General features: G+C 42.5%; 1 long non-coding RNA gene across 1 annotated transcript; it reads left to right on the top strand.

The window, feature by feature from the left end:
• Positions 1–4306: 4306 nt before the first annotated feature.
• LOC132825375 (uncharacterized) lies at positions 4307–25372 on the top strand. The gene is made up of 3 exons (XR_009645776.1): positions 4307–4392; positions 22078–22220; positions 25090–25372. It is a non-coding gene; the product is annotated as an uncharacterized LOC132825375 (long non-coding RNA).
• The last annotated feature ends 320 nt before the right edge of the window (positions 25373–25692 follow it).

The following is a 25692-nucleotide window of genomic DNA, read 5'->3' as shown; positions in this document are numbered from 1 at the left end:
CACATCTCACCATCAAATTCCATTTCTCTCCCTGGCAATTTATTACAGCTTTACAACATTGATTGACATTGAGACTAACTTTCCCAGGGTTGCGATTAGACCTGCACCATTACTGTGACTTCCTAGTTACCACCTCTCTAACATTACCTGACACTTCCACTTCCTTGACTATTCTATTGTAGAAACCATGCCCCTGTTAGCTCCATATTCTAATGTATTCCCACACGGCCTTCAAAATTCTACTGCCTTTAAGCCTGAGGCCATCCAAAGTAGAGGCCTGTATTCTAACTTGTTCTGAGTGCTGTCCATGTGTCATCCCTGTGTTTGTTGTCCTATACCAGCCCTGATTAAGCAAAGCCTTACATTGAAAATTCTCATTTATTCCAAAACCATCCATGGGCCTTATCTCTGATTAGATTAGATTACTTACAGTGTGGAAACAGGCCCTTCGGCCCAACAAGTCCACACCGACCCGCCGAAGCGCAACTCACCCATACCCCTACATTTACCCCTTACCTAACACTACGGGCAATTTAGCACGGCCAATTCACCTGACCCACACATCTTTGGACTGTGGGAGGAAACCAGAGCACCCGGAGGAAACCTACGCAGACACGGGGAGAACGTGCAAACTCCACACAGTCAGTCACCTGAGTCGGGAATTGAACCCGGGTCTCAGGCGCTGTGAGGCAGCAGTGCTAACCACTGTGCCACCGTGCCGCCCACTCCATCAACTCCATTCCCCTCAAGACTTTAAGCAATCTGCATCCCTCTGGTCCTGGGCTTATGAGGAATCTCTAGCGTTAATCGCCCTTTCTGTGGTAGCTATGCTTTTTGCTATTTGGTCTCTAAGCTCTAGAATTTCGATCCTGCACCTCGACCACTCATTAGCTCTGTTTCTCCTTTTCTCCTTTAAGACACTCCATGATACCTACTGCTTAAACAAACTGGTGCTTTTTTGTCCTCATATCCCTGTGTGGCTCAGTGTCACGTTTTGTCTTACATTGACTCTATGTTGGAGCATTTTATTATGTCAAAGCTGCTTTACAAATTCAAGCCGCTGTTATTGCAGACGCAGAGGCCTTGTCATATTTCAAATAAACATTAAGATTGGGCAATTATGTGTTTTCATGCACAGGGCTATGAGCAAAAAGCTGAAAGATGGTATTAGACTAACTAGCTCTTTTGCTTTGGTCAGCTAGACATGATTCTAGATTAGTGGTGCTGGAAGAGCACAGCAGTTCAGGCAGCATCCGAGGAGCAGTAAAATCAACGTTTCAGGCAAAAGCCCTTCATCAGGAATACAGGCAGACAGTCAGAAGGGTGGAGAGATAAATGAAAGGAGGCTGGGGGTGGGGAGAAGGTAGCATAGAGTACAATAGGTGAGTGGGGGACCGGATGAAGGGAGGAGGGTGGAGTGGATAGGTGGAAAAGAAGATAGGCAGGTAGGTCAAGTCATGGGGACAGTGCTGAGCTGGAAGTTTGGAACTGGAGTGAGTTGGGGGAAGAGGAAATGAGGAAACTGTTGAGGTCCACATTGATGCCCTGGGGTTGAAGTGTTCCAAGGAGGAAGATGAGGTGTTCTTCCTCCAGGCGTCGGGTGGTGAGGGAGCGGCGGTGAAGGAGGCCCAGGACCTCCATGTCCTCGGCAGAGTGGGAGGGGGAGTTGAAATGTTGGGCCACAGGGTAATGTGGTTGATTGGTGCAGGTGTCCCAGAGATGTTCCCTAAAGCGCTCTGCTAGGAGGTGCCCAGTCTCCCCAATGTAGAGGAGACCACATCGAGAGCAATGGATACAATAAATGATATTGGTGCATGTGCAGGTAAAACTTTGATGGATGTGGAAGGCTCCTTTAGTGCCTTGGATGGAGATGAGGGAGGAGGTGTGGGCGCAGGTTTTGCAATTCCTGCGGTGGCAGGGGAAGGTGCCAGGATGGGAGGGTGGGTTGGAGGGGGGCGTGGACCTGACCAGGTAGTCACAGAGGGAACGGTCTTTGCAGAAGGCAGAAAGGGGTGGGGAGGGAAATATATCCCTGGTGTTAGGGTCCATTTGGAGGTGGAGGAAATGTCGGTGGAAGATTTGGTTTATGCGAAGGTTGGTAGGGTGAAAGGTGAGCACCAGGGGCGTTCTGTCCTTGTTACGGTTGGAGGGGTGGGGTCTGAGGGTGGAGGTGCGGGACGTGAACGAGATGCGTTGGAGGGCATCTTTAACCACATGGGAAGGGAAATTACTGTCTCTAAAGAAGGAGGCCATCTGGTGTGTTCTGTGATGGAACTGGTCCTCCTGGGAGCAGATAAGGCGGAGGCTGAGGAATTGGGAATACAGGATGTCATTTTTGCAGGAGGTAGGGTGGGAAGAGGTTTAATCCAGGTAGCTGTGGGAGTCGGTGAGTTTGTAAAAAATATCGGTGTCAAGTCGGTCGTCATTAATGGAGATGGAGAGGTCCAGGAAGGGGAGGGAGGTGTCAGAGATGGTCTAGGTAAATTTAAGGTCAGGGTGCAACGTGTTGATGAAGTTGATGAATTGCTCAACCTCCTCGCGGGAGCACAAGGTAGCACCAATGCAGTCATCAATGTAGCGGAGGAAGGAGTGGGGAGTGGTGCCGATGTAATTACGGAAGATGGACTGCTCTACATAGTCAACAAAGAGACAGGCATGGCTGGGTCCCATATGGGTGCCCATAGCTACCCCTTTGGTCTGGAGGAAGTGGGAGGATTCAAAGGAGGAATTGTTAAGGGTGAGGATCAGTTCGGCCAAACGAATGAGAGTGTCAGTGGAAGAGTACTGATGGGGACGTCGAGAGAGGAAGAAACGGAGGGCTTGGAGGCCCTGGTCATGGCGGATGGAGGTGTAGAGGGACTGGATATCCATGGCGAAGATAAGGCATTGGAGGCCGGGGAAACGGAAGTCTTGGAGGAGGTGGAGGGCATGGGTGGTGTCTCGGACATATGTGGGGAGTTTTTACCAGCTTGATGAGGCAGAATCGCCCCATTTTACATGAGAAACCTTTCTATGTTTTCACATTTAGAAATGTTTATTTACAGACACAAGTTAGCGAGTTTTGAGAAGATTTGTAGTTCAGGTTGAAGTTCTGGTTTTAAATGTTTTACATATCTTTTAAATGTATACATTTAAACCTAATAAACAAATTTTTAGTCTGCTCCTATTTATAATAACAAGTGACTGTCCATAACCTGAAAACAAATATTTTGGTAAAACAAGCAAAAGAGCAAGACCAATACATTTAAATATAGGGCCTTGGACAGTCTTAAAGAACAGAGAGACCTAGAAGGTTCATGTACATAATTCTTTGAAGTTTGTGTCACAGGTAGACAGGGTAGTTAGAAGGCATTTAGCATTCTTGCGTTCATTGCTCAGTTGTTTGAGTATTGGAGTTGGGATGTTATGTTGAGCTTGTACAGGACGGTAGTGAGGCTTCTTCTGGAGTGCAATGTGCAGTTCTGTTCGTCCTGTTGTAAGAAGGATATTATTAAACTAGAGGTACTTCAGAAGAGATTTTCCATGATGTTGTATGGATTGGAGGGTTTGAGTTATAAGGAGAGGCTAGGTAGGCTGGGACTTTTTCACTGGAGCATAGGAGTTTGAGGTTTATACAGGTTTATAAAATCATAGGTTGTATAGATAGGATAAATGGCGGATGTCTTTTCCCCAGGGTGGAGGATTTCAAGACTACAGGGTTTTTTTTTACATTGAGAGGAGAAAAATTTTAAGAAAGACATGAGGGGCAAGTTTTTTACACAGAGAGTGGTCCGTGTGCGGAAAAAGCTTCCAGAGGAAGTGTTGGATGCAGATATAGGTACAACATTTAAAAGACATTTGGATAAGTACATAAATAAGAAATGTTTGGAGGGATATGGGTTCCTGCGCCAGCAGGTGGAATGAGTTTAGTTTGGAATTGTAATCAGCACAGACTGGTTGGACCGAAGGGTCTATTTCTGTGCTGTTTGACTCTATGTCTCCAAACACACTCAGAGTGAAAACTCTCAGGTAATATGTATTTAACCTGTAGATGATAATTACCTAGGTAAGACTTTTTTTTCTTTGGGTGACTGGGACATATCTGCCAATCCTCTGATGTTACCAGAGAGGTGTAAACGCTTTTGCTATATTGGATTTGCTTGGTTAGTTGGTCAACTTGGGTTTGCAATATAAAACATAGCTCTTGACCAAATCCTGTGCAATCTATCTTTCAGTATGTCAAGCCCCTTCCATACAGAATGGGGGAAAACTGGGAGAGAGCAAATTAGATGCAATTTTCAACCAATGTGATTATTTTTGGACAGATTTATCAGGGGAATTTGGAGCAGATGGAACCTCTGGTTGGCAAGCGAGGATGAAGCGGTGTCACACCAGGAAAATAATGAGAGTGAAGTAAGTCTAAAGCAGCCAGAACAATAATACTAATCTGTAACAAATCCACTTTTCAAACATTGGGCTGCCTTACTGGGAAAAAACTTCTCTTTTCATGTATCAACTCAATTAGAAGCACATTACCGTTGATGAGTGTACCAGTTTATTTTGTTATCATTGATTTTCTTTTCTCTTCTGGTCTCTGCTCAGACACAGCACACGTTTGAAATAATAGATGACCTCCATACTAATGAATATGTACTTTCACTAATCCTCTTGGACCCCAAAATCTAATCTTTTTTAGTTTTTGCAGGTCTTCAGCCTTCTTGTATCAGTCGTGTTTTTTCCTTATATATTAGAAACATAAATAGACCATTGATTAATTGCGTGATTTATGTCATATCATCTTCTTGAGCCACATTATATGTGAGATAATAAAATCATGAAATGTGCAGTTCATGTGGTGCAGTGGTAGGAGACAGGATGTCAGGATAAAGCTGTACTTGCTCCAGAGGTGTATAATAACATCACTGAACAGGTTGATTAGACAATATCTAAGTGGCAAGGCAGTAGGAGCTCTTCTGGCAGAGTGGGAGAAACTTTATTACTGCGGTAGAATGCCTGAGTTCAAGTCTCACCTACTTCAGAGGTGTATAATAATATATAGAACAGTACAGCACAGTACAGGCCCTTCAGCCCTTGATGTTGTGCTAACCTTTTATTCTACTCTAAGATCAAACTAACCTACATGCCGTCCGTTTTACTATCATCTATGTGCCTATCCAAGAGTTGCTTAAATGTCTCGAATGTATCTGACTGTACTACCACTGCTGGCAGTGCATTCCACGCATCCACCATTCTCTATGTAAAGAACCTACCTCTGACATCTCTCCTAAACATTCCTCCGATCACCTTAACATTTTGCCCCTGTGTTTTAGCCATTTCCGCCCTGGAAAAAGGTCTCTGGCTATCCACTCTATCTAAGCCTCCCAACATCTTGTACACTTCTATTAAGTCACCTCTAGAACATAGAACATTACAGCACAGTACAGGCATTCGATGTTGCGCTGACCTGTGAAACCAATTTGAAGCCCATCTAACCTACACTATACCATTCTCATCCATATGCCTATCCAATGACCATTTAAATGACCTTAAAGTTGGTGAGTCTACCACTGTTGCTGGCAGTGCATTCCAGGCCTCTACTACTCTCTGAGTAAAGAAACTACCTCTGATATCTGTCCTATATCTATCACCCCTCAATTTAAAGTTATGTCCTTTCGTACTAGCCATCGCCATCCGAGAAAGATGCTCTCACTGTCCAACCGATCTAACCCTCTGATTATCTTATATGCCTCAATTAAGTTGCCTCTCAATCACCTTCTCTCTAATGAAAACAGCCTCAGTTCCCTCAGCCTTTCCTTGTAAGACCTTCCCTCCATACCAGACAACATCCTCGTAAATCTCCTCTGCACTCTTTCCAAAGCTTTCACATCCTTCATATAATGTGGTGGCCAGAACTGTACCCAATACTCCAAGTGTGGCCTCATCAGAGTTTTGTACAGGTGCATCATGACTTCACAGTTCTGAAACTCAATTCCTCTACCAATGAAAGCTAACACACCGTGTGCCTTCTTAACAACCCTATCAACTTGGGTGGCAACTTTCAAGGATCTATGTACCTGGACACGGAAATCCCTCTGCTCATCTACACTACCAAGAATCTTACCATTAGCCCAGTACTCTGCATTCTTGTTACTCCTTCCAAAGTGAATCACCTCACACTTTTCCGCATTAAACTCCATCTGCCACCTCTCAGCCCAGCTCTGCCGCTTATTTGAATCCCTCTGTAACCTACAACATCCGACATCACAATCCACAACTCCACCAACCTTAGTGTCAAATTTACTCTGAAAATTTACTAACCCATCCTTCTATGCCCTCATCCAAATCATTTATAGAAATGACAAACAGCAGTGGCCCCAAAACAGATCCTTGTGGTACACCACTAGTAACCAAACTCCAGGATGGACATTTCCTATCAACCACCACCCTCTGTCTTCTTTCAGCTTGCCAATTTCTGATCCAAAACAACCAAATCATCCTCCATCCCATGCCTCCGTATTTTGTGCAATAGCCCACCGTGGGGAACCTTATCAAACACTTTACTGAAATCCATATACACCACATCAACCGCTTTATCCTCATCTACCTGTTTGGTCACCTTCTCAAAAAACTCAATAAGGTTTGTGAGGCATGACCTACCCTTCACTAAACCATGTTGACTACCCCTAATCAACTTATTCCTTTTGAGATGATTACAAATCCTATCTTTTAAGTAAGGCTCACTGGTCTATAATTGCCAGGTTTGCCTCTACTCCCCTTCTTGAACAAAGGGACAACATTTGCTATCCTGCAGTCTTCTAGCACTATTCCTATAGACAACGATGACATAAAAATCAAAGCCAAAGGCTCGGCAATCTCCTCCCTGGCTTCCCAGAGAATCTTAGGATAAATCTCATCTGGCTCAGGGGGCTTATCTATTTGAACCTCAATCCCATCTAGTCTAGTAGCCTATATGTCAGTATTCATCCTTCTTTGCTCCAATGAGAAAAGCCCTAGCTCCCTCAACCTTTCTTTGTAAGACATGCCCTCCAGTCCAGGCAGCATCCTGGTAAATCTCCCCAGCACCATTTCCAAAGGTTCCACATCCTTCCTATAATGAGGTGACCAGAACTGAAGACAATATTCCAAGTGTGGTCTAACCAGGGCTCTATAGAGCTGCAGTATAACCTCACAACTCTTATACTCAAACTCCTGCCTAATGAAAGCTAACACACCATACAGCTTCTTAACAACCCTATCAACTTGGCTGGCAACTTTGAGGTTTCTATGGATATGGACCCCAAGATCCCTCTGTTCCTCCAACTGCCAAAAATCCTGCCTTTAACTTGGCAATCTGCATTCAGATTCAACCTTCCAAAACGAATGACTTCACACTTTTCCAGGTTGTACTCCATGTGTACTTCTCAGCACAGTTCTGCATCCTGTCAATGTCCTGTTGCAGCCTACAATAGCCCTCCACACTATCTACAGCTCCACCAACCTTTGTGTCATCGGCAAACTCACTACCCACCTTTCCAATTCCTCATTCAAGTCATTTATAAAGATCACAAAGAGCAGAGGTCCCAGAATAGATTCCTGTGGAACACCACTGGTCACTAAGCTCCAGGCTGAATACTTTCCATCTATTACCACCTTCTATCTTCTATGGGACAGCCAATTCTGTATCCAGAAGGCCAAATTTCCCTGTATCCCATGCCTCCTTACTTTCTGAATGAGCCTAACATGGAGAAGCTTATCAGATGCCTTGCTGATATCCACATCCACAGCTCTACCTCATCAATGTGTTTTGACACATCCTCAAAGAATTCAATAAGGCTTGTGGGGCATGATCTGCCCTTCACAATGCCATGCTGACTATCTTTAATCAAGCTATGCTTTTCCAAATAATCATAAATCCTGTCTATCAGAATTGTCTCCAATAATTTGCCCACCATTGACCTAAGACTGACTGATCAGTAACATTTGTGCAGGTTGGTTAGAAAATGTCTAAAATCAGCAAATGCTGGAATATTTAGCTGATCTGGCAGTGTCTATGGGAAGAGAAACAGTTTGAGTTCTTCCATCCCTGCTAGAAACATCAGAGTTTTCACACCAGTAGCCTGCACAGTGGACCACAGCTCCATTTTGTCCCGATCTATTTTCCTGTTGATATCCATTTCTATTTGGCTTCCCAGTACCTGGAAACAATGGGAAGATGTTCACCTGGATATGTCCTCCCAATAATAGCCAGAGGTCAATACTTATAGTCATAGAATCATAGAGTTGCACAGCACAGAAACAGACCCTTCAGTACAACATGTCCATGCCGACCATGTCGGATTCAAAGTTTGTAAAAGCTGGCAAGTAGGCATCTCCACTGAATCACTCTCTTCTTCACTGACACAAGGCGTCCTGCTGCTGTTTCCCAGCCAGAAAGCATTTGGTTAGCCCCGCAGCTTCAACAGACCAGCTGTCAACATTGCATGGATGAAAAGCGCAACCCTACAGCCATTAATGAATGCTTCGGGAAAATCATGCTGGCTGACTGTTTCCTTTACAGTGCAAGTTTCTGACCTATATTTGAGCTTGTCAGCAGCATTCGAAAGTCTGCAGTGAAAATCCTGTCCGATGTTTAATGTCTGTGACCTTTCATTAGAACTGCATTCTGAGGATGTTCCACTACAGATTTCTTACACTTTCTGATTTTATTTCAGATTTCAAACATCAACTGTATTTTGCTTTTCTATTGCCGCTAATAACTAGAACACATTGGTTTTTATGAATGACTTCCCAGTCAACTATTTAGAACATACTAGGTGTGAAATAATTGAAGTTCATTGACCTGTCCTTAAACAACCAACCAGTGGAGTAAATGTTGCTGGAAATGAATACTAACATGGTTTATTTCTGCTTGTTTTACTGTTCCACTTCCCAGCATTTGTGTAACTTGCATCAATGAGCATTGAGTACAGCAAGACATAAAGGAAATCCAGATATATTATGTATGCAGCACTTTCAGATTGTTTGTGGTTCACCAGTTTGCTTATTCATTAATGAGCTGAGCTGATTGCCATCTCTGAATAATGTATGCATATCAAGCCCTGAAAACTGGCAAATATCCACTGCCAACTTCAATGAAAATATACCAATAGGGTAAAGTGTTCTGACTAGTCACAGGTATGTTAGACTCATTCTCACAGGTTGAAAAGTAGACATAAAAATGCAATCTTCTATGGGATTAAATGTCCGAAATGGTCGGCAAGATGGGAGCTAATGTAAGTCTGGGTCACTAATCCTTTGGGAAAAATGTACAGGTCCGTTTGTTTCTAATGTTAGCAAAAGCTTCTGGAAAATAAGTTAGACAAGCCATTAACCTAAGTCAGCAGGGTCACTTATGCTAAGCTTCTAGTTTCTTTAATCTGGTATGTAAGGGAGAAAGGAACGGATGGATATGTTGATAGAGGGAGGAAAAGAAAGCCAAAAGGCTTGCATTTTTACAACGCCTTTAATGAGCCTGGACTATCTCAAAGTATTTCGCAAACAGTGAAGTACTTTGGAAGTATACTCACCAGCTGACAAACTTCCTACATTAGAATAACAGTGCACAGAGCAAGGTCCCACAAACAGCAATGTGATAATGACCAAGTAACTTGTTTATTTAGTGATGATAGTTCACCAACATCTAAACTAAAAACTAGTCAAGACATTAGGGACACTGCGTTCCTTCAAAATACCACCAGAGGAATTTAACATCTATCTGATTTCAGTTTAACAACTGAAACATGGCATCTCTGACTGTGCAGCACTGAAGTTTTGTGTTTGACTCTGGAGTGAGTTTTGAATGGACAGCCTTCAGATTTTGAGGTGAGAATGTCACCCGCTGAGCCAAGGCTGACAACATAGTTTAATGAAATAATGAGAGGTGGCTTGTATGCAGCATAAACACTGGCATAGACCGGTAACCATAGGTGGACTGAAAGGCCTTGGTTTTATGCTGCAATATTCATTGCAGGATAAATTAATCTCTGAGAAAATGTTGTAGGAATTGCATCAACAGTGTGCCAAGTCAAAGAAGATCCCTGCTGGGTTTTAGATCTGTAGCCTTAAGCTAAAAATCCAGTGTATAGCAGTCTCCAAATGGAGAATCTTCACTAGTTCACCCGCGCTCTGCAGTACCTTTCATCTTACTTTTATTTCCTCAATGTTCGCTCCTCTCAGGCACATATTTTGTTTTACTGCAGCTGAGGCACAGCCATTATCCAATTCTTACTTGCAAATATGATTCGAGAGAGGGAAGCGTCTGGACCATTTCTGTGCCAGAGCAACTTTAAGGCAGCTTACTGCCTAAAGAATGGATTCTGATAACTTTCATAAAGAGATAGAGCAGGGGAAAGAGGAAGAGGGGCAGGAGGGGTGGGGGGGGGGGAGGGCGGGGAGAAGAGCAAAGGGGATAAATAGTGGGAGAGAGAGAGAGAGAAAGCAAAGGAGGACCAGTGGGACATGGAGAGGAAGGAGTAAAGTACCGGAGATGAAGTGAGGGGAGAGAGGAAGACAGATAAGAGAAAGGGGAGAGAATGTTAATTAATAGTGAGTTGTACAAGCAGTGACCAGTGGATGTATGGGCGGCACGGTGGCACAGTGATTAGCACTGCTGCCTCACAGCGCCTGTAGACCCGGGTTCAATTCCCGACTCAGGCGACTGACTGTGTGGAGTTTGCACGTTCTCCCCGTGTCTGCGTGGGTTTCCTCCGGGTGCTCCGGTTTCCTCCCACAGTCCAAAGATGTGCGGGTCAGGTGAATTGGCCAAGCTAAATTGGCCGTAGTGTTAGGTAAGGGGTAAATGTCGGGGTATGGGTTGGTTGCGCTTCGGCGGGTCGGTGTGGACTTGTTGGGCCGAAGGGCCTGTTTCCACACTGTAAGTCTAATCTAAAAAAAAATGTAGGCAAGGCCTGCAGCTTACATGTGTTAGGTTATTATTCAGGACTTGCTGCATACAGGCACTGAACACTCTGCAATCTTCAGGGAAGATTCCCAATTCTGACCTGATGTTGGAGGTAAGATCATTATTGAAGACTGAAGATGACAAGATGCTGCACTCAGAAGGTCCTGTAGCGATATCCTGGAGCTGAAATGATTGGCTGCCAACAATCACAGCTATCTCTCTTTGTGCTCAGTATGATTCCAAATAAAGAGTGGTTTTTATAACCGTTCGTCAAATTTTGGCGATTTGGTGTAGTTATACTCCAAGATTCCTTTCTTCCACTAACTCACCTAGATTTGCACATTCCAAGAAGTATGTGACCTCCCAATTTTTCTGACAAAATGTACTCCTCATGTTTATCTGTGTTGAACTTCATTTGCCAATTATGTGTCTACTCTGCAAGTCAATTAGTGTCCTCCTGTATTCTGCAAATGTAGAAATTATGCTTTTGATTCCAAAGCTCAAGCTGTTAATGTATATGTAATGTAGATTTCATCTGTAAATCTTGCTTCCTCAGACAATCTCCTCCACATTGGCATTAGTCCAGTGAAACTTTGTTACAAACCTGCATGATGACTATATCCTTGCTTTGCTAAGGAGACCATTAACTGCACAATTCTCTATGAATGAATTTACCAATGCTTTAGTAATCGAGTAACGTTAGTTATACATCAAATAAAATTCAGTCAGACTTGACATCAGTGAAAAATTGCATAAAACTCCAATTATGTGACTAAACTCAACATCTTCAATGATCTATTTGTCTTGGGGAAATATTTTCTCATTGTCCCTCTTTAATTAATTTAGAATTGCAGTCATTTATACCATATTATGTCATAGAGCAGATATTCAGGGGGTCATTGATTCGATCATACTGACAACATCATCCCTAAAACCCGTGGAGTTTGGGATTATGGGATGTTTGGAGATAAATTTTGAGATATCTTCAGCATTGACCTTGACAAAAATTATGAGAGTCAGGATTAGTTTTGCTAATTATTGTGCAAATGGTGGCCAGCCTCACCAACATGAGAACTTCCCACACCTTGCTCACCATCAGAAATGGTAGACTAATATTAGTGTTCTTCCCCTTCCAGTAAGATTGAAAGGGAAATGGCTTTGTATTAGCATGCATCTCAAACTTCCAAAGTGTTTCACAGACAAGAAATCTGAGGCTGAATTTTATCTTATTGGCTAAGACCAAGTTGTTTTGGGGTATTTGAAGGGTATCTTACCATCAGGCCTAAAGGGTTTTCTTCCTCAAGCTGGAAGTCCTGGTGGATGGAGTGGTCCAGAAGAGAAATATTCTCTTCCCAGTGGGCCACCATCAGACTCTGCCAACCTGGTCTGAAGGCAACCCCTACCTGGGTCAGTGCCATCTCCAGGTATAAATGGATGGCCAGAAATGCCCAAAGATGCTCAATGGCCTTCTCCACCACACCAGGGTAGGTGCTACACTCTTCCCTCTGTGAGCTCACACTCACTATATTTGCCTTGCTTCATCTTCCACCAACACACATGCTCTGTCACTCTAACTACTGAATGTGATATCTTCTCTCATTTACTCCCACTCCCTCCCATAACCTTGCATAACACTAATGCTGCATGGCCTCTGTGCATCCTCCTCAGTCATAGAATCATTGAATCCCTACAGTGTGGAAAAAGGCCATTTGGCCCAACAATTTCACACCGACCCTCTGAACAGCAACCTACCCCAACTCAATTACTCTGCATTTACCCCTAACTAATGCACTTAACCTACACACCCCCATGGGCAAATTAGCATGACCAGTTCACCTAACCTGCACATCTTTGGCTTGTAGGAGGAAACCGGAGCACCCGGAGGAAACCCAAACAGACATGGGGAGAATGTGCAAACTCCACACAGACAGTCACCCAAGGCTGAAATCAAACCCAGGTCCCTGGCATTGTGAGGCAGTAGTGCTAACCATTGAGCCACCGTGCTGTCAGTCCTCATAAAACTCTCTCCACATGCACCAACAGTAACAGCCATTGTAATCTTTGTCATTGCCCCCCCTCATTGGAAGGGAGTGGGATGGGTGGGGCATTGCCTGATCTCAGTGTTCCCACCTGCTACAAGGAGAGAATCTTGTCTCTTGAAGTGCACTCTGGGATTGCTCCTGCAGGATGTAGAAACATTGATGTCCTGTCAAACAAGTAAATACCACATCACGTGGTTATGTAGTAATGTAATTGCAACTCTCACATTAACCCCTCTGTTATTCTCAATCATTGTATACCACTTCCAACCACCAGCCACATTACCTTCTCTTTCTCTCTTGTCTTGGAGGTTCTGCCAGCCTGCCCTCAATCTTGATTGAGCAAACAAACAACCAGATGACCCAGAAGCCCCTGCTGGAGAGTTTCAAGGCCTCCGAGGAATCATCAGAAAAGCTACTCCTGCACATCCCTCCTCAAGCTCAGATACTGAATCCTCAGGGGGAGCAGCAGACTTAGGCAGTGAGGGCACACAATCTAGTGACAGGGTGGTAATTACAATGGAGATCCAAGCCCAGCATGATGATGGGGGGAATGGGCAATCTTGACCCCTGTCTGGGTGCCCCTTTCCCAAAAGGAGACAGTATGGCCAGGATGCAGCTGGCTGGAGGTGGAACAACATTTAAGTCTCTCTGCATTTCCACTCAGAACACTGTCGAGGTTGCCAACTCTCTACTTCCATCCTGCCTACCCCCACTCTTCATGTGGTCCATTTTGAGACAAGTGCCCGCGGGGTTACCCCACCAAAGCTTCAAGGCTGATGGACTCCACTTCTGAGCAGGCTTCTTCTAACCCAATTGTGGAACCAGGAATGGTGGTGAGATCTAGTGAGAGGGAGAGAGAAAAGCGTATTGCCTCAAATGGCACATAATGCAGGTGTGACATTGACAAAGCACACTGATGTAGAGCAAGATGTGTGTCCCTTAGACTGAGGAATGTTGCCTGTTGTGTGACTGCACTATTTAACATGACAAGGCAAGGCAAGGATATTGTGAGCATGCAATAAGTAAATGCTAAGAGGGGAAAGAAACAGCCCTGAGATGCAACCTTGCCCAACCCATGAGCTGGATGCCTGTCCCTGTGTATAAAATGTTCCCAGTATAACCTTTCAATGCTAGTTGCTAGGATGTCCTACAATTCAAGTCTACGTATCCAGAGTGCACGAGCAGCTTATAGTAGATGTGCCAAGATGGTCATGATGGGATGGCAGATGCCAGGTGCCAGTGTTTGTGGAGGAGGGGTGAATATTACAGGTGCCTGTTGACCATGCCCTGAGCTGCAGTTTAGTCAGAGGATTCATGTAGATCGTTGGGAGCAATAGATGAACTGGAATTGCCATGTGCTTACTCTGGTTTCCTTCTCAGCTTTCCAAACATCTAGCTCATTTGAAGCGTTTGGTAAGATGGGAGACTGTGCACTAATGAGGCAAATGGTGGCATAAACTTGGATTCACCAAGCATTGGTCCCAGTCAGTTGGTATCTTGCCACACCACTTATCAAATGAATAAAAGATGGAAAGAGAAGATTTCAGTGCCAGGAAGGGCCAGGCCAGATGTCTTGCCTGATTCTGTCCCACATCTTGCCATAGCTCACATCACTCAAACCCCAAAAAGATGCTGCCTTAGGCTAGTTGCTGTTGCTGTGAATAAAAAGTCTAACTAAAGGAGAACACACTGAAATACCCTGCTCCTTCAGATTCTGTCAAATGAACTCATGCAGACCCAGGCTAATCAATGCAAGTACTGGTTATAATGATCGATCCTTGCTCATGAACTACCCTGAGTTCAGATCAATAGTGACCATGGTGTGGACCAATTAACCATGCTTGAATCAGGTGAAAAAGAAAACTTTTTCAGGCACTGATAGAAGTGATTTCTGTTATTATTTGGTAGCAGATGCTGAGAGATTGTAGAAATTAAATTAGGTATATAATATCTTACTGATTATTGGCAGTTTCCTGAAACCTTTCATCTCTTTTTAAAATGATAAGTGAAGTTTAGTCAATTAATTTGAACTAAGGTACAATTTTAAATTGAAATTGACAGTTGAGATTTCAAATTTTAGAATGGTGCAGGATCAGCTGTATAGCAGGACAGAAAATAGAAGCTTGGAGATCCAATAACTTCAATAGGGTATGTTTATAATATCTGAGGAGTTTACTGCATTGATGGTGGCATAAGCAATTGGAGATGTTAAATCAAGGCCCCAACTGGCCTCATAGATGCAAAAAAAATCTAATTTGAAGAAGATAGTGGAATCACAGGTAGACAGGGGTAGACCTTTATTGGTTGATACATTGAGTATAGGTCTTGGATATCATGTTGTGGCTGTACAGGATATTGGTTAGACCACTTTTGGAATAATGCATTCAGTTCTGGACTCCTTACTATTGGAAAGATATTGTGAAACTTGAAGGGGTGCAGGTAAGATTTACAAAGATGTTACCACGGTTGGAAGGTTTGAGCTATAGGGAGAGGCTGAATAGGCTGGGGCATTTTTTCTCTTAATCATCAGGGACTGAGGACTGACTTTATAGAGATTTATAAAATCATGAGGAGGGTGGATAGGGTGAAAGCCAAGGTCTTTTTCCCAGGGTAGGGGAGTCCAAAACTAGGGGCATAGGTTTAAGATGAGAGAGAAAAAATTTTAAAAGTGGGCCAAGGGGTAGATTTATCATGCAGAGGATGATGCCTGTATGGAATGAGCTGCTAGAGGAAGTGATAGAGGCTTTACCATTACAACATTTAAAAGGCATCTGGATGGGTACATGAACAGGAAGGGTTTAAAAGAATCTAGGTCAAATGCTGGCAAATGGCATTAATTAACGGTATTTGGTCAGCATGGACAAGTTGGACTGAAGCATCTGTTTCCACACTGTACATCTCTATAACTTTACAACTCTATAAGAGCAGGAGAGTTATCCCTCATATCCTGGCCAATGTTTATCCCACAATCAACATCTTGAAAGCAGATTTCTTCACCATAATCACATTGCTGTCTTTGGGAGTTTGCTGTGAGCAAATTGACTGTTACATTTCCTACTTTATTTCAGAGATCATGCTTCAAAAGTACAGTAATTGACTGTAAAGCACTTAGGTGATATGAAGGTTTTGAGAAGAGCTTTATAAATGCATAATCACTCTTTGTTTCTTACTGAAACTGAAGGAATGGTAGCTTTCTTGAGGAAGGTAGACATAAACAAGGATAATTTTGCTGGGAATAAAGACTTTTTACTAACGTGCTTTCTGTCAGTCATAATATGATCTGAAGACGTAGACATATTCAAAGTTTCTCACAGGATCACAAGCACTGGAGGAAGCAATTTGACCCTTCTGGCCTTTTGAAAGAGCTATCTAATTATTCCAACACCCCCATTCTTTCCCCATAACCTCATAAAATTCTCCCTTTCATGTATTTATTCAATTTCCTTTTCAAAGTTGCATCTTCTTTTACCCAACTTTTAGGCTGCACATTCTACATCATTACAATTTGCTACACAAAAAAACCTCTCTCAATCTCACTTCTCTTTTTGCCAATTATCTTAAATGTGTATCCTTGCATCCTTGCACTGGTGACCCTCCTGTCAGTGAAAACACCCTAGTCACCCCATCAAAACCTTTCATTTTTCTGAACTCAGTTAATTTTGATGGATGTGTTGCGTGTTACAAAAGGAGACAGAGGAAGGGCATTCTATTCAGCAGATGGGACCAGCAATACTGTTAGAGAAGGGTTGTCACATCCCTGAGTGCTGTGGAAACAGCATGAAGTGAGCTTGAAGCAGCATGATGCACAAACATCATCCCTAGCTCTTCGAACAAGCAACCTTTTGTTCAAATTAGAAACAGTTCTAAATCTCCAAAAAGGGGAATGTGAAACAGTTCTTTGCCAAGAATGTTTTCATTCCATCCACCTGTTGGTGAATTATAAAACTGTTACTTCCTTTTGTAAGAATGTTACATTAGGATAATAGAAATACTCCTGCATACTGAAATGGGAGGTGTTATAAGTTTGCAGCAATTGCAGGAATTCAGGACAGTAATGGCCTCAGTCTAATCTTCATTTGTTAATAGGGTTTGGGCGTCATTGGCAAGTCAGTTAATTGCCCCTGAGAAGGAGGTAGTGAATGTCTTTTTTGAACTGCTGCAGTGGTCTTTGGGATAGTGTTCCAGGATTCTGAGACACGATGATGAAGGGATAGCAATACATTTCCAAATCAGGATGGTTAAGAGATTTGGAGGGGAACTTGACATGGTGGTATTCCTATAAGCTTTTTTGTTCTATGGTAGGAGTTGTGGATTTGGTAGGTGCTTATGAGAAGGTGCTACTGCATATTGCTGCAGTACAATTTGCAAATGGTACATTCTGCTGTTACTGTGTGGCTTTGGTTGAAGTGGTATATGGCCAGTATTGTCTTGGTTAATTTTGAGCTTTTACAGTAATTTTGGAAATGGATTTAACCGAGCTCAGGCAGCCTAACACAGAACTGAAATATGACATTTTAAGGGATTGTTGTCATCAATAACATCATGGTGACCAACATGGATAAGATGAGGTGGGAATGATTTCCATGATTCTACATGATTTATCACTCCACCCATAGCTCAAATTCAACCTCTCTTCTCCCTACATTTTATCCATTCCTGTGATGCACAATCTGGATGTCATGATTTGTTCCTTCAGGAGACAATCTGACAATGGCCCCAATCTGTCACACCACAGACATTTACATTTAGATTTAGATTTTATTGTCATTTGTACTCAAGTACAGGAGTACAGTAAAAAGTTTACAAAGTCACCATTCTCTGATGTCATCTTAGCGTACAAAGGACAGGGTTAAAAAACAGAAGCAGAAATAAAAGAAACAGCCAAAAGACAAATGAACATCCAGATCACTCCCCTACCTTCACCATGGGTTCTCACTGCCAGAAAAACACAGCCACAAAGACCATCCCTTGGTCTACGAATACTCAGGCACCCTGAGACCCTGCACTCTGCTGCAGCTGCAATGGCACAGCCTCTGCAATGGGCCTACCTGGGTCCAGCCGTGGTGTGGAGACAGACCACTGCTGCAGCTGAAACTGTGTCCCCATTCTTCAGTGCTGTCTGGTCTCCACCGATGTCATCGCCGCCATGATTCTGTGCTGGGATCAGCTCTGCAATTCCGCTGCTGCTGAAAATGCCAGGTCCCGAACAGGGCTCAAACTCAATGCTGGTCCCACCATGTCGAAACAGCCACTGCTTCATTCTGGCTTACCTTACTGCCACTTCCATCCCTTGGGATTGCCACTTCAGCAAAGAAACCCACTACTGCCGACCCCCTGGCAAGTGTCACAAAGCTAGTCCCTTTTTTTTAACTAAAAGCTGTTCCTTGGCTCAAGGAGACTCTGTCCTTGATTTTTTTCAGAGGGGCAATTGACCGGGCCTGGATCCGATCAGTCTGGTTTGGTACAGAAATGAAAAGGATTTTGTGAGCGCTTTTCTTTAAAGTAAACAGACGAGACTTCAGGCCAAAGTGGTCAAACTTTAGAAGTGACCTGTATAGGGAAGGGGGGAGTCGTCAGCTCTCAAGCAGAGCTGAGCTGAGCAGTTTTAGTTCAGTCTTGAACTGGGAAGTTCAACAGAGAGCTGTGTGGAAACTCTCTCTCTTTTCTGCCCTTCAACTTCATCCTGTAAGCATGTGTTCCATTTGTTGTACACTGGGTTTTGAAAGGAATTTGCGAATTGGGACTGTTGTGTATATTCGGAACAGCATAATTCAGTCTAGCTGGACAGGTTGAGTCCTGTAGGGGTTCTTTGTTCTGCTCTTTGTGTTTCACTGGGTAATTTTGTGACTAAATTTTTTTGTTGGTACTAAAATCTAGCAGTCAACCTAGCTATCTTATTGCGGGTAATTTTCACTGCACACTTACCGAAACAAATTGCAAAGTTAGGTAGAGGACGGCCTGCTTAAGAATGTTTTGAGTGGTCCGGCCTAGCCCATAACACAAGGAACCGCTCCCACTGTTCCTAACATTCTGGGAATGTGACTGCTCCCACTACTGCTAACACTCCGGGAATGTGACCGCTCCCACTGCTCCTAACACTCCAGGAATATGACCGCTCCCATTGCTGCTAACACTCTGGGAATGTGACTGATCCCAATGCTTCTAACACTCCGGGAATATGACCGAGCCCATTGCTGTTAACACTCCAGGAATGTGACCACTCCCACTGCTCCTAACACTCCGGGAATGTGACCGCTCCCAGTGCTGCTAACACTCCAGGAATGTGACCACTCCCACTGCTCCTAACACTCCGGGAATGTGACTGCTCCCATTGCTGCTAACACTCTAGGAATGTGACTGCTCCCACTGCTGCCAACACTCTGGGAATGTCACTGATCCCACTGCTCCTAACACTCTGGGAATGTGACTGCTCCCACTGTTGCCAACACTTTGGGAATGTGACTGTTCCACGTCTGCCTACCCTCTGGGAATGTGACTGCTCCCACTGCTCCCAACGCTTTGGGAACGTGACTGCTCCCACTGCTGCTAACACTCTGGGAATGTGACTGATCCCACTGCTGCTATCACTCCGGGAATGTGACCGATACCACTGCTCCTAACACTCTGGGAATGTGACTGCTCCCACTGCTGCTAACACTCTGGGAATGTGACCGCTCCCACTGCTGCCAACACTCTGGGAATGTGACCCCTCCCACTGCTGCTAACATTCTGTGAATGTGACTGCTCCCACAGCTGCCTTCATTCTGGGAATGTGACTGCTCCCACTGCTGCTTAGACATTGGGAAGGGGACTGGTCCCACTGCTGGGAAGAGTTGCATTAAATATGCTCATCAGCATCATTATTCAACTGGGGTTGAGTATTGACAGCAGAAAATACAGGAACAGGAAAGGAACTTTTGAGTCAACAACACAATGTTTATCTTCATTGATCTCATACTCACTTTCTCACTATTATCTCTCTGTTCACTCAATCTCCATAAATTGCATTGACTTGCACTTTTAACCCATTAGTAGCATTGTTATCTTGACAACTGATATTTAAATGATTAAAAAAAACACTCCATGATATTCATAACAATTGCACTCAGACACTTATATAGAATATCACTTTAATGACCCATTCAAAATTGGTTCATGCTTCATTAAAATAGTAGGCAAAGAAATTCCACATGCATGCAATTGCAACTGTTGCATCAATGATTCTCCTCCTATCATGAGGTGAGAAGTCACAATGTTTGCTGACCTTTGCACATTGTACAGCTCCATTTACAGTGCCTTCGATCATGAAACAATCCAAGCCAATGTGCAATATGTCTTAGACAACTTCCAGGCTTGATCTAATAAGTGACTGTAACATTTACCTAGCATTAATCATCAACAATAGGAGACTAACTGCCTTCTCTTGATACTCATATAAATATAGAATCTTAGAATTAAAGAAGTTTATAACACAGAAGTAGTTTATTTGATCCATCCTTTCTTCAACAGCAGACAAGTAGCCATCCCATAATCCCACTTTCCAGCTCTTGATCCATAGCCTTGTAAATAAAGTGCATATCCAATCACTTTTTAAATGTCAACTTGACCTGCCATAGGAGTAATAAAGTTAAAATCTGGGCTGTGAGGGAAAGCCCTGAAAACGTAACTATATATACAAAACTTGTGTTATATTTTCTCTTGTCATCCAAGTTTTGTTCCATAGGCACAAGGCCACAGGTAAATATCATTAATGGAACAGGAGGTGGTCATATAACCTCTTGGGCTTATTCCATTATTTAATTAGATTATGGTTGATGTGCATCTCAAGTCCACTAATTTGGCTTGGCTTGTAACACTGAATATCCTTATTCAACATATTAAAGGCAAATTAAGTTGATAAAAGGCTGAGGTGTCAATGCAGGCTACAGAACTGTTCAAATTAATGCTCCTATGTTTACCCCAGTATCACACTGACAGCAACAACTATAGCTGTGTATTAAATTTTTCAACTTCCTGCCCAAACAAACCATCTTCTGGTCACAACCTCTGCAAAAGAGTGTGATAGCATTTGATAAGCAAGTCTCACATAGTCAATTTGGAACAAATTACAAATAGATTTTGCTTTGCTAATTAGATGGGATATCTCAGGTTTATTCGGGATCCTTTGTCAACAGAAGAAACTTCTTTGACGCGTAAGTTTGGATTCAATAGGTCTCCATGACATCAGTATTTTAATTTAAAAGTGCAATAAATGATTAGGTTCTGAAGATTGCTGTTTAGCAATCAATTTTCTTGTTCATGCACTTTTTATTAACATATTGTGCGTGAAAGCCTCCTGTGTTGAGCTGTCAGATGTTTGTATGGTGAAGTCTACAGTTGACACAGAGGGGCTGACGCACAGATGTTTTCAGCTCTATCAGTTATCTTTGGATGACAGAGTTCAAATGCAAAGCAATGAGGTCACACAAGGTAATAGTACAGTCAGGAAAATGTTCTTCTCTTTCTTGTAGCATTGCACCATGAGTGATTAAAACACGACGTGAACATAATGCATTGAATGATTTTAGGAAACATATTTTAAGATGATGTCAGCATCATTGGAAATTATGCTAAGTTGTTGTATTGTTTAAATGCAAATGTATATTCACAGTGTAGATTATTTAAGTGACTAATTTTATAGCCAGTAATAAGAACGTAGTTTGGAATCTGTTACGAATATGAGGCTTTCAAAAATATAATATTTTGAGATTGTATCTTTAAATTTGGGATAAGCATCCACCTGACAGTAAATCTGGATCGTTTGATTGTTACAGACCAAAGGGGATTTAGATTGTTTTACTGAGAAGAATGCATATGATATTTCCATTTGCAGACAATGGCAACAGTCCCTGTGTAAAGGGCAAGTGAACTGAGCCTGTTGAAGTCCCAGAAAGGTGCCATGGTATTCAGGTGTAAACAGTATGCAGCCAACTATTCATTCGTTTTTAAAATGGATGTGATGATCAGCATTTCTACATTGATTCAAAACTATTGTGCGTCATTTGAAGTGGGGAACAGGGTAAAATAAGTCATTTATGAGATCAGCTTATCAGCTTTTTTTACTTTTGAATATAATAGGTAGACATCAGTTTGTGGTATGGTCTGTGGACATCTTCGAGGTACAGATCAGGACATAGATTCAGCCCGTCGTGCAGCTGAGGCCTGAACAACTATGGCCTATTTGCTATAAGAAATGTACTCTGTAGAGAATGGGATGTGAGGTAAGTATAGTGAAAGCAACTTATTGCCACATTTTAAATATTAGTTGCTTAGAAAAATACAGTATTTAATTGGGATTTTTGAAAAGCCATCTGTTACAGTAAACATTTTAAATGTGAAATATTGCCATTTTATTCTTTCACTTAACAAGTGGAAGTTAAAAATCACATAACAGCAGGTTATAGTCCAGCAGGTTTATTGGGAAGTACTAGCTTTCGGAGTGTCACTCCTTCATCAGGTGGCTGTATCCAAATCAGTTGGAAGTTGTAATTTATCTTTATTTTAAGCTAACAGTCTTCACATAGATCACAACAAGTCATACAGATCTGTTAAGGAATCAGATGTGAATTATTTCTCTGAATGAGAGGTTGTGGGTATAAGTCCCACACCTGAGTCTTGAGCACATACCCTAGACCAAAGAGAAAATAATTTTCTGAAACTGTTTCAACTACTCAATTATCTTTGCTTCCATGCTACCACTGACACTTCTATTTAATAGGCCTCAACCTTTCTGATATGCATGTTGTATAGCACTCTGTCAAATGTCCTTTTGGAAAATATGTACAGCGCATTAATGATGCTACCCTCTTCCACTCTCTCTGTTACTTTATTGAATGACTTAAATAAGTGAGATTCCATCTAGCCATGCCTTCATTCTTGTTTTCCATACATCCTTGATGGCTTTCCTGAATTAATTTACATGTCTTCTGGTGACTGTTAATTTTTTCCCCTGTATTTTTGTTAATTTTATCTGAAGTTATTGTTTCTAAAAGCTTTCCCAACACTACGTTCAAATTGATTGGCTTCTGCTTACTGGGTTTATCATTACATCCTCTTTTGAGCAAAGACATAGCATTTAAAGTTCACCAATCTTCTGGCAATAATATTGTAGCTAAGAAGCACTGAAGATTATAACCAGTGACTCTGTAATTTCCACTCTTTCTTCCTTTAGTAGTCTCAGATGCATCTGATCTAGTCCTGTGCTATCAATTTTACATGCAATCAACCTTTCTAATATCCTGCTTTATCAGTGTTTAGTTCATCTTGTGTCTCACTGTTCCCGTTTTTCCATAATTTACAGGAGCATTTTGGTAAAGACAGAATCTAAGTGCCACAATATTGTCCTCTGCCTTCATGCATGGCATCTCCTTTTTGGTTCCTAATTGGCCCTTAGCCTCCTTTTACCATTTCTGATTTGCTATTTTAAGCATAAAGACTTTGGGGTCTAACATCACTGGGAATTCAAATCTTCTCACATTCTTTATTTTTGCTGCTATTATGTCTTTTCAATTTCTCCTCTGAGATTTCTATTCTCATTAGTATTATCCACATAAGTCATTTATCCCTTTACATTGCTTCATTTTTCTGATTAAATTATTCCGGGCACTCTGGCTTTGTTTGGATTTCCTTTCTCCTTCTGGCAATTTACCTCAACTCCACCTTGAACCAGCTCGTCTTCACCTGCAGCACATCAAACAGTTTTTCTTGCCAGTCTTTGATTTCAGTTCACTTGGACTAGATCTGTTCTCACGGCATTGAAATAAAACAAAGAATTGCAAATGCTGGAAGTAGAAGAAACCAGAGTTCATATTTCACATCCGGTGACTCTGATGAAGACTGGAAACATACTGGGTGTAGGTTTGCTCACTGAGCTGGAGGGTTCATTTTCAGATGTTTTGTCACCCTACTGGTAACATCTTCAGTGAGCCTTCAGACGAATCACTGCTCATGTTTCCTGCTTTCTATTTATGTGTTTGGGTTTCCTTGGGTTGGGGATGTCATTTCCTGTGGTGACATCATCTTCTATGGTGGTGTCATTTCCTGTTCTTTTTCTCAGGGCGTGGTACATGGGGTCCAAGTCAATGTGTTTGTTGATAGAGTTCTGGTTCTCGCATGAGAATTCCTAGAAGCATGGCATTCCAACTGAAAGTCTATCAACAAACACATTGACTTGGACCCCATTTCCCATCCCCTGAGAAAAAGAACAGGAAATGACATCACCAGAGGAAATGACATCACCAACCCAAAGAAACCTAAACATACAAATAGAAAGCAGGCAACGTGAGTAGTGCTTCGTCCAGAGGCACACTAAAGATATTATCTAGTATGGTGATGAAACATCTGAAAATGAACCTTGCAGCTCAGTGAGCAAACATACATCCAGAACCTCAACCTGAGCTACAGATTTTCTCAAAACTGGCTAATTGGAAAATTACTGATATAGGGGATTCCCCTGAATACACTTAAGAGACACTTTTCTCCACCCTGTCCTGGACACTCTTCTATCCAAGTCTGTATTAGGATAACTAAAATCTCCTATTGTAATTAGAAATTTGGTAGTTTAAGGAATCACTTTGCTAAAGGACACTAGTGACCCCAGATTGGTTTTTCTAACAATTGGCAACAATTTCATGGTCATTGTAAATTCTTAATTCCTGATTTTTAATAAAATTAAAGTCAAGTTCCACCATTTGCTGTTACATGCTTTGAACGTGGATCGGGAGAAAGTGAGGACTGCAGATGTTGTGGATCAGAGCTGAAAAATGTGTTGCTAGAAAAGAGCAGCAGGTCAGGCAGCACCCAAGGAGCAGGAGAATTGACATTTCGGGCATCAGCCCTTCTACAGGAATCCTGAAGAAGGGCTTATGCCCAAAACATCGATTCTCCCGCTCTTTGGATGCTGGCTGATCTACTGTGCTTTTCCAGCAACACATTTTTCAGCTTTGAACTCGGATCGCCAGAATATTTTATTTTCCCCAGAATATTATTTGGGTGTCTGAATTAACAGTCTGATGATAATACCAATAGGACATTGCACTCTGTGTACTTGCATGCACATAGAATAATACACAGGGCCCTTTTTCTCTGCAGGTAGAAAAGACATGAAGACACACAGTTTCTTTCAACTCAACAAAATACGTAACAGCCATTGGATCACTCACTTCTTAGGATAAGGCCCTGACCAATCAGAATCGACCCGTCTCAGCAGGCTGTTAATTGTCAGTCAGCATCAATAGATACATTCTCCTGGGATGGGACTATTCGCCACCACCGATGAGCTACTGCCCTTTCACTGTCGAGGATGCTTTGCCACCGCCCATTGGCTGCTGAGGACGATTCGCCACCGCAAGAGTTTGTAACTCATTTTTATGTATAAACCAATAAAATGATATTTATTTCACCTCTTTGTTTATCAATATGTACTATGTTGTTGTATAAATAAAGGGGACTGAGAAGTATGAAAGAACAGGCGGGAGGGAAAACAATCAGTACATATATATATATTTCCGGTGGCGAATAGTCTCCAGAAGTCAAACGAACTCAGCGGAGAAACGCTGGTGGCGAACCGGCAGCGGAGAATCATCACCAACCCACATTCTCCATGGCAATACCTCTAACAATCAGAATCCACTTGTTAACTAAACTAAATGAATGGTTTCCCTTTGATTTGGTATTCTTGCCAAATGTCCTGAT

Source organism: Hemiscyllium ocellatum, chromosome 20 (genome assembly GCF_020745735.1).
Source record: "Hemiscyllium ocellatum isolate sHemOce1 chromosome 20, sHemOce1.pat.X.cur, whole genome shotgun sequence".
Taxonomy (NCBI): domain Eukaryota; kingdom Metazoa; phylum Chordata; class Chondrichthyes; order Orectolobiformes; family Hemiscylliidae; genus Hemiscyllium; species Hemiscyllium ocellatum.
The sequence above is the reverse complement of the archived record's forward strand: the minus strand, read 5'-3'. Positions and strand labels throughout refer to the sequence as shown.